Source organism: Hoplias malabaricus, chromosome 18 (assembly GCF_029633855.1).
Source record: "Hoplias malabaricus isolate fHopMal1 chromosome 18, fHopMal1.hap1, whole genome shotgun sequence".
Taxonomy (NCBI): Eukaryota; Metazoa; Chordata; class Actinopteri; order Characiformes; family Erythrinidae; genus Hoplias; species Hoplias malabaricus.
Window position 1 is genome coordinate 35,552,900 of NC_089817.1, and position 8,624 is coordinate 35,561,523.

Sequence of the window (8,624 nt, forward strand, 5' to 3'; positions counted from 1 at the left end):
GTCCAGTGTTTGTAAGGGTCCAGTGTTTGTAAGAGTCCAGTGTTTGTAAGAGTCCAGTGTTTGTAAGGGTGCAGTGTTTGTAAGGGTCCAGTGTTTGTAAGAGTCCAGTGTTTGTAAGGGTGCAGTGTTTTAAGGGTCCAGTGTTTGTAAGGGTCCAGTGTTTTTAAGAGTCCAGTGTTTGTAAGGGTGCAGTGTTTTAAGGGTGCAGTGTTTTAAGGGTCCAGTGTTTGTAAGGGTCCAGTGTTTGTAAGGGTCCAGTGTTTTTAAGAGTCCAGTGTTTGTAAGGGTCCAGTGTTTGTAAGGGTGCAGTGTTTTAAGGGTCCAGTGTTTGTAAGAGTCCAGTGTTTGTAAGAGTCCAGTGTTTGTAAGGGTGCTGTGTTTTAAGGGTCCAGTGTTTGTAGGGGTCCAGTTTTTTAAGGGTGCAGTGTTTTTAAGGGACCAGTGTTTTAAAGGTTCAGTGTTTTTAAGGGCCCAGTGTTTTGAGGGTCCAGTGGTTGTAAGGGTTCAGTGTTTTTAAGGGTCCAGTGTTTTAAGGGTCCAATGTTTGTAAGTGTCCAGTATTTTAAGGGTCAATTTTTTTAAGGGTGCAGTGTGAATGTAAGGGTCAAATGTTTTAAGGGTGCAGTGTTTGTAATGTTGAAATGTTTTAAGGGTGCAGTGTTTGTAAGGGTGCAGTGATTTAATGGTGCAGTGTTTGTAAGGGTCCGGGTTTTTATGTGTGCAGTGTTTGTAAGGGTCCAGTGTTTTAAGGGTGCAGTGTTTGTAAAGGTCCGGGTTTTTATGTGTGCAGCGATTTATGGGTGCAGTGTTTGTAAGGGTCCAGGTTTTTATGGGTGCAGTGATTTAAGGGTGCAGTGTTTGTAAGGGTCCAGTGTTTTAAGGGTGCAGTGTTTGTAAGGGTCAAATGTTTTAAGGATGCAATGTTTTAAGGGTGCAGTGTTTGTAAGAGTCAAATTTTTTAAGGGTGCAGTGTTTGTAAGGCTCCAGGTTTTTATGGCTGCAGTGATTTAAGGGTGCAGTGTTTGTAAGGGTACAGTGTTTTAAGGGTGCAGTGTTTTAAGGGTCCAGTGTTCTAAGGGTGTAGTGTTTGTAAGGGTCAAATGTTTTAAGGATGCAATGTTTTAAGGGTGCAGTGTTTGTAAGGGTCAAATGTTTTAAGGATGCAAAGTTTTAAGGGTGCAATGTTTATAAGGGTGCAGTATTCTTAAGGGTCCAGTGTTTGTAAGGGTCCAGTGTTTAAAGGGTGCAGTGTTTGTAAGGGTGCAGTGTTTGTAAGGGTGCAGTGTTTAAAGGGTGCAGTGTTTGTAAGGGTCCAGTGTTTAAAGGGTGCAGTGTTTGTAAGGGTCCAGTGTTTAAAGGGTGCAGTGTTTAAAGGGTGCAGTGTTTGTAAGGGTCCAGTGTTTTAAGGGTGCAGTGATTTTAAAGCGCTTCCACATGTTGTTGAAGAAGTGATTTATGCGCTGAAACTCTGATTTCCATTGTGCCAAAGCCAATCAGTGCCAGTCCCAAGGTTGTCTCTAAGGCAACAGTGATGCTGAAGCCTTAACCTTCTGGATTCATTAAATTATGCAAAACGTAAGATAGATTTGAACACTGGAGCACGGCAGTGAAGGAAAACATACAACAGCAAACAAAACAGTGCCATGAAAATACAAAAAACTCAAAGGTCCTGTACTTGTTGCTTTCTCGATTGAATCCATGTTACACTTTGGGTTTAAACAAAGAGAGAAAATACAATAAAAAGAAGAAATACAAGAAAAGATGGTTGAGATAGTTTTGATCAAAGAAACAGATGTGTGTGACAGGAAATGGAATTTAACTGCTCTGAATGAGTTCAAACAGTCTCACTGAGTCTCCACGAATCTCTCAGAGTTACCGCAAGTATCCCCAAGTCTTCCTGAGTCACTGAGCCTCCCAGAGTCTCTCTGAGCTTCTCCAAGTGTTGCTGAGTCTCCCCATTTCTCCCTGAGCCTCCCAGTATCTCCCCGAGTCTCTCTGTATCTCCTCAAGTCTCTCTGAATCTCCAGCTCCAGGATTAGACTCTAATCCTCAGATTAGACCTGGCATTGCTGTGCCACTTTGAAGAAATCAGCAGCGGCTCTGTCTCAATCGGCAGCTTTGGCAAATTAATCAGAGAATAAAGATCACTCCCTCAACTAACACTCACCCCCGCTCCCCCCTCCGCACACACACACACACACACTCCACAGATGGAGTGTTACGCAAGGAGGAGCTTCCAGTGAAAACTGCACCGTGGTGGTGAAGCACTGAAGGATTAAAGGGGAGCGCAAAAGGCGACCAGTTCATTTTACGACCCACATGACTGACAGAGTGTAATACACCACAGAAAGCAGAGGGGGCGATGTGGCTACTGCTGTTACCTTTAACTAAAGCTCTCTAATGATCTATAACACACCAGAGGGGTAAAAGCCTCAGACCCAGAGGAGTAAAGCTCTCAGACCCGGAGGAGTAAAGCCCTCAGACCCGGAGGAGTAAAGCCCTCAGACCCGGAGGAGTAAAGCCCTCAGACCCAGAGGGGTAAAGCCCTCAGACCCAGAGGAGTAAAGCTCTCAGACCCGGAGGAGTAAAGCTCTCAGACCCAGAGGAGTAAAGCTCTCAGACCCGGAGGAGTAAAGCCCTCAGACCCAGAGGGGTAAAGCCCTCAGACCCGGAGGAGTAAAGCTCTCAGACCCGGAGGGGTAAAAGCCTCAGACCCAGAGGAGTAAAGCTCTCAGACCCGGAGGAGTAAAGCCCTCAGACCCGGAGGAGTAAAGCCCTCAGACCCGGAGGAGTAAAGCCCTCAGACCCAGAGGGGTAAAGCCCTCAGACCCAGAGGAGTAAAGCTCTCAGACCCGGAGGAGTAAAGCTCTCAGACCCAGAGGAGTAAAGCTCTCAGACCCGGAGGAGTAAAGCCCTCAGACCCAGAGGGGTAAAGCCCTCAGACCCGGAGGAGTAAAGCTCTCAGACCCGGAGGAGTAAAGCCCTCAGACCCGGAGGAGTAAAGCCCTCAGACCCGGAGGAGTAAAGCCCTCAGACCCGGAGGAGTAAAGCTCTCAGACCCGGAGGAGTAAAGCCCTCAGACCCAGAGGGGTAAAGCTCTCAGACCCGGAGGAGTAAAGCCCTCAGACCCAGAGGAGTAAAGCCCTCAGACCCAGAGGGGTAAAGCCCTCAGACCCAGAGGGGTAAAGCTCTCAGACCCGGAGGAGTAAAGCCCTCAGACCCGGAGGGGTAAAGCTCTCAGACCCGGAGGAGTAAAGCCCTCAGACCCAGAGGAGTAAAGCCCTCAGACCCAGAGGGGTAAAGCCCTCAGACCCAGAGGGGTAAAGCTCTCAGACCCGGAGGAGTAAAGCCCTCAGACCCGGAGGGGTAAAGCTCTCAGACCCGGAGGAGTAAAGCTCTCAGACCCAGAGGGGTAAAGCCCTCAGACCCAGAGGGGTAAAGCTCTCAGACCCGGAGGAGTAAAGCTCTCAGACCCAGAGGGGTAAAGCCCTCAGACCCAGAGGGGTAAAGCTCTCAGACCCGGAGGAGTAAAGCTCTCAGACCCAGAGGAGTAAAGCCCTCAGACCCAGAGGGGTAAAGCTCTCAGACCCAGAGGAGTAAAGCCCTCAGACCCAGAGGGGTAAAGCTCTCAGACCCAGAGGAGTAAAGCCCTCAGACCCAGAGGAGTAAAGCCCTCAGACCCAGAGGAGTAAAGCCCTCAGACCCGGAGGAGTAAAGCCCTCAGACCCAGAGGAGTAAAGCCCTCAGACCCGGAGGAGTAAAGCCCTCAGACCCAGAGGAGTAAAGCCCTCAGACCCAGAGGGGTAAAGCCCTCAGACCCAGAGGGGTAAAGCTCTCAGACCCAGGGGGGTAAAGCCCTCAGACCCAGAGGGGTAAAGCCCTCAGACCCGGAGGGGTAAAGCTCTCAGACCCAGAGGGGTAAAGCCCTCAGACCCAGGGGGGTAAAGCTCTAAGACCCAGAGGGGTAAAGCTCTCAGACCCAGAGGGGTAAAGCTCTCAGACCCAGGGGGGTAAAGCTCTCAGACCCAGAGGGGTAAATCCCTCAGACCCAGAGGGGTAAAGCCCTCAGACCCAGAGGAGTAAAGCTCTCAGACCCAGAGGGGTAAATCCCTCAGACCCGGAGGGGTAAAGCTCTCAGACCCAGAGGGGTAAAGCCCTCAGACCCAGAGGGGTAAAGCTCTCAGACCCAGAGGGGTAAAGCCCTCAGACCCAGAGGGGTAAAGCCCTCAGACCCGGGGGAGTAAAGCCCTCAGACCCGGAGGGGTAAAGCCCTCAGACCCGGAGGGGTAAAGCCCTCAGGCCCAGAGGGGTAAAGCTCTAAGACCCAGAGGGGTAAAGCTCTCAGACCCAGAGGGGTAAAGCTCTCAGACCCAGGGGGGTAAAGCTCTCAGACCCAGAGGGGTAAAGCCCTCAGACCCGGAGGGGTAAAGCTCTCAGACCCAGAGGGGTAAAGCCCTCAGACCCAGGGGGGGTAAAGCTCTAAGACCCAGAGGGGTAAAGCTCTCAGACCCAGAGGGGTAAAGCTCTCAGACCCAGGGGGGTAAAGCTCTCAGACCCAGAGGGGTAAATCCCTCAGACCCAGAGGGGTAAAGCCCTCAGACCCAGAGGAGTAAAGCTCTCAGACCCAGAGGAATAAAGCTCTCAGACCCAGAGGGGTAAATCCCTCAGACCCGGAGGGGTAAAGCTCTCAGACCCAGAGGAGTAAAGCTCTCAGACCCAGAGGGGTAAATCCCTCAGACCCGGAGGGGTAAAGCTCTCAGACCCAGAGGGGTAAAGCCCTCAGACCCAGAGGGGTAAAGCTCTCAGACCCAGAGGGGTAAAGCCCTCAGACCCAGAGGGGTAAAGCCCTCAGACCCGGGGGAGTAAAGCCCTCAGACCCGGAGGGGTAAAGCCCTCAGACCCGGAGGGGTAAAGCCCTCAGACCCGGAGGGGTAAAGCCCTCAGACCCGGAGGGGTAAAGCCCTCAGACCCAGAGGGGTAAAGCTCTCAGACCCAGAGGGGTAAAGCCCTCAGACCCAAAGGGGTAAAGCTCTAAGACCCAGAGGGGTAAAGCTCTCAGACCCAGAGGGGTAAAGCTCTCAGACCCAGGGGGGTAAAGCTCTCAGACCCAGAGGGGTAAAGCCCTCAGACCCGGAGGGGTAAAGCTCTCAGACCCAGAGGGGTAAAGCCCTCAGACCCAGGGGGGTAAAGCTCTAAGACCCAGAGGGGTAAAGCTCTCAGACCCAGAGGGGTAAAGCTCTCAGACCCAGGGGGGTAAAGCTCTCAGACCCAGAGGGGTAAATCCCTCAGACCCAGAGGGGTAAAGCCCTCAGACCCAGAGGAGTAAAGCTCTCAGACCCAGAGGAGTAAAGCTCTCAGACCCAGAGGGGTAAATCCCTCAGACCCGGAGGGGTAAAGCTCTCAGACCCAGAGGGGTAAAGCCCTCAGACCCAGAGGGGTAAAGCTCTCAGACCCAGAGGGGTAAAGCCCTCAGACCCAGAGGGGTAAAGCCCTCAGACCCAGGGGAGTAAAGCCCTCAGACCCGGAGGGGTAAAGCCCTCAGACCCGGAGGGGTAAAGCCCTCAGACCCGGAGGGGTAAAGCCCTCAGACCCGGAGGGGTAAAGCCCTCAGACCCAGAGGGGTAAAGCCCACTACAGTGTGTACTACATAGTGTAGAGGAGGATGTTTGATATTAAGCCCCTAGTGGTGAGGAGGTGTAACTGTAGAGTGCAGGAAAAAGTGATTCACCTTGTGGAAGAGCGGTTATATTGACACCTAGTGTCCTGGAGGCATCAGGTTCTGCACTAAATCTGTTTTAAATTCATTCTGAAGCTTAACTGGGTTCATTCAGGGACAGCAAAGTGGATTAGTTCTTAATTGTGGGTGTGTTTTACTGTAAAGAATAAACTGAATGCAATGAATAGTCCCTTTAAGAGTTATTCCTTGCTGTTTGTTGTTGTGAAAATGACTGATTGCATCTTTAAAGCTGTAGGAGAGTAAATCTGGTGCGAGAGGGGGTTAGAGGCTCTGAGCTGGAGACAGTGTTATATAATCCACCAGCTGCCGGTTTGGTGAAGCCAGATCCTCTCTGAGAGAAAGCTGCAGAGTCAGAACACACACACACACACACACACACACACACACACAGTGGACACTCTGTCTGGCCGGACAGTGTCATTAACACAACACTGAAGCACACTCACGCAGTCACTCAACCAGTCATTCCACCTCCCAGTGTGTGTGTGTTTGGACTGTGGAAGGAAAGGAAAGGAAAGGAAAGGAAGGAAAGAGCCCCCCCACCCCCCCGCGCCCCCCCGGGCCCCGGGCCCCGGACCCCGAGCCCCTGCAGCTGGGGGCAGTGAAGGTGTGAGTTAAATGTGATGAATAAATGAGTGACGTATAAATGAACGCAGTGCAGCTGCGAGGTGAGTGTGAAAGCCCCTGGAAGACCCTTAAAAAAGCCCCCAGTCGAGCCCTGGACAGTTGAGTCAGTGGTGTGTGATTATTCTGCGTGAGTCAGAGCTGCCCCATGGGGGGGGTGTCGGGGGAGGGGGGGCATGGGTGAATCTGACTGAAGTGTAGCGGCTAATCGCAGCTTTGGGGCGTCTCAATCCTTCAGCACACTGCTTATTATGACTCAGCTCTCTCTCTCTCTCTCTCTTTATCTGTCTGTCCCTCTATTCCTCCCTCTCTATTTCTCTCTCCATGTCCCTCTCTTTTTCTCTCTGTGTCCCTAGCTCTCTCTCTCTACTTCTCTCATCTGTCCCTCTCTTTTATTTTCTCTCCCTCTTTCGCTGTTTTACATCACTCATTATCTCCCTCCCTCCCTCTCTTTCTCTCTCTCTTTCTCTCTCTCTCACAGCTGAAGGCCATTGTGGAGGCGGATTGATCGAACACCAGAACTCCCCCCAACCCTCCTCCCTCTACATTTACCCAGGATGCCCCTGTTCTGCCATGAGCCCATCACCAGTTCCTCCAGATTCTGAAAGTTCAGAAAAACGACAAAAAGAAGCAATGCATTACCATCACCTTCACCATCATCTTCACCTTCACCATCACCTTCACCATCACCATCAACATCACCATCATCTTCACCTTCACCGTCTCCATCACCGTCACCTTTACCATCACCTTCACATTCACCATCACCTTCGCCATCACCTTCACCATCACCTTCACCTTCACCATCACCATCACCATCACCGTCACCTTCACCTTCACCATCACCTTCGCCATCACCATCACCTTCACCATCATCTTCACCTTCACCATCACCTTCACCATCACCTTCACCTTCACCATCACCTTCACCATCACCTTCACCATCACCTTCACCATCACCGTCTCCATCACCATCACCTTTACCATCACCTTCACCATCATCTTCACCTTCACCATCACCATCACCATCACCGTCACCTTCACCTTCACCTTCACCATCACCTTCGCCATCACCATCACCTTCACCATCATCTTCACCTTCACCATCACCTTCACCATCAACATAACCATCACCTTCACCTTCACCATCACCTTCACCATCACCATCACCATCACCTTCACCATCACCTTCGCCATCACCGTCACCTTCACCATCACCTTCACCATCATCTTCACCATCATCTTCACCTTCACCATCACCATCACCTTCACCGTCACCATCACCGTCACCTTCACCATCACCTTCACCGTCACCATCACCTTCACCTTCACCATTACCGTCACCTTCAACTTCACCATTACCATCACCTTCACCATCACCATCACCTTCACCATCACCATCACCTTGACCATCACCTTCACCATCACCATCACCATCACCTTCACCATCACCTTCACCATCACCATCACCTTCAACTTCACCATCACCATCACCTTCACCATCACCATAACCTTCACCGTTACCTTCACCTTCACCATCACCTTCACCTTCACCATCACCTTCACAGTCACCTTCACCATTACCTTCACCATCACCTTCACAGTCACCTTCACCGTCACCTTCACCATCACCATCACCATCACCTTCACCATCACCTTCACCTTCACCTTCACCTTCACCATCACTGTCACCTTCACCTGTCATCCTTCTGTCTCACTGTCATAGGGCAGGAGAGTTCATGATGATGTTGTGATGATGTCATCAGATGTCACACATTGCACAAAGACACCAAAGCACAATTCGATCTCGTTTACATGACAAAAAGTGCTCCTTGCTCCTCACTGCTGTGCGCTCGGGGTCGGGGTGAACAGCGAGCGGCTCATTATCATTTAAAGGAACAGGTGCTGAAAGCGGGCGTTCTGAACAGGGGCTGTTTACACAGGGGGAGAACACTGCTGTGGGGCTCGTGGGGTTTGGACCAAAGCAGGTCACAGACGCTTCATTAAGAAACAGAACTATGTTCCACTGTGAACTGAAACTGAAAAATGCACACACACACACACACACACACACACACACACACTCCCCATAGCACACAGTGTTCAGGATCAGTTCAGTCTGAGATAAACAGACAGCACAGTCTTTTACTGTGCTGTAATAACATCTTTCTCCTTGCTACAGTAGCTACGTCAGCGGAGAGTGGTGCCAGTGTTAGATGTGAATTTGATCTGAACCTGGAGACAACCTGAGACCCCAATACAC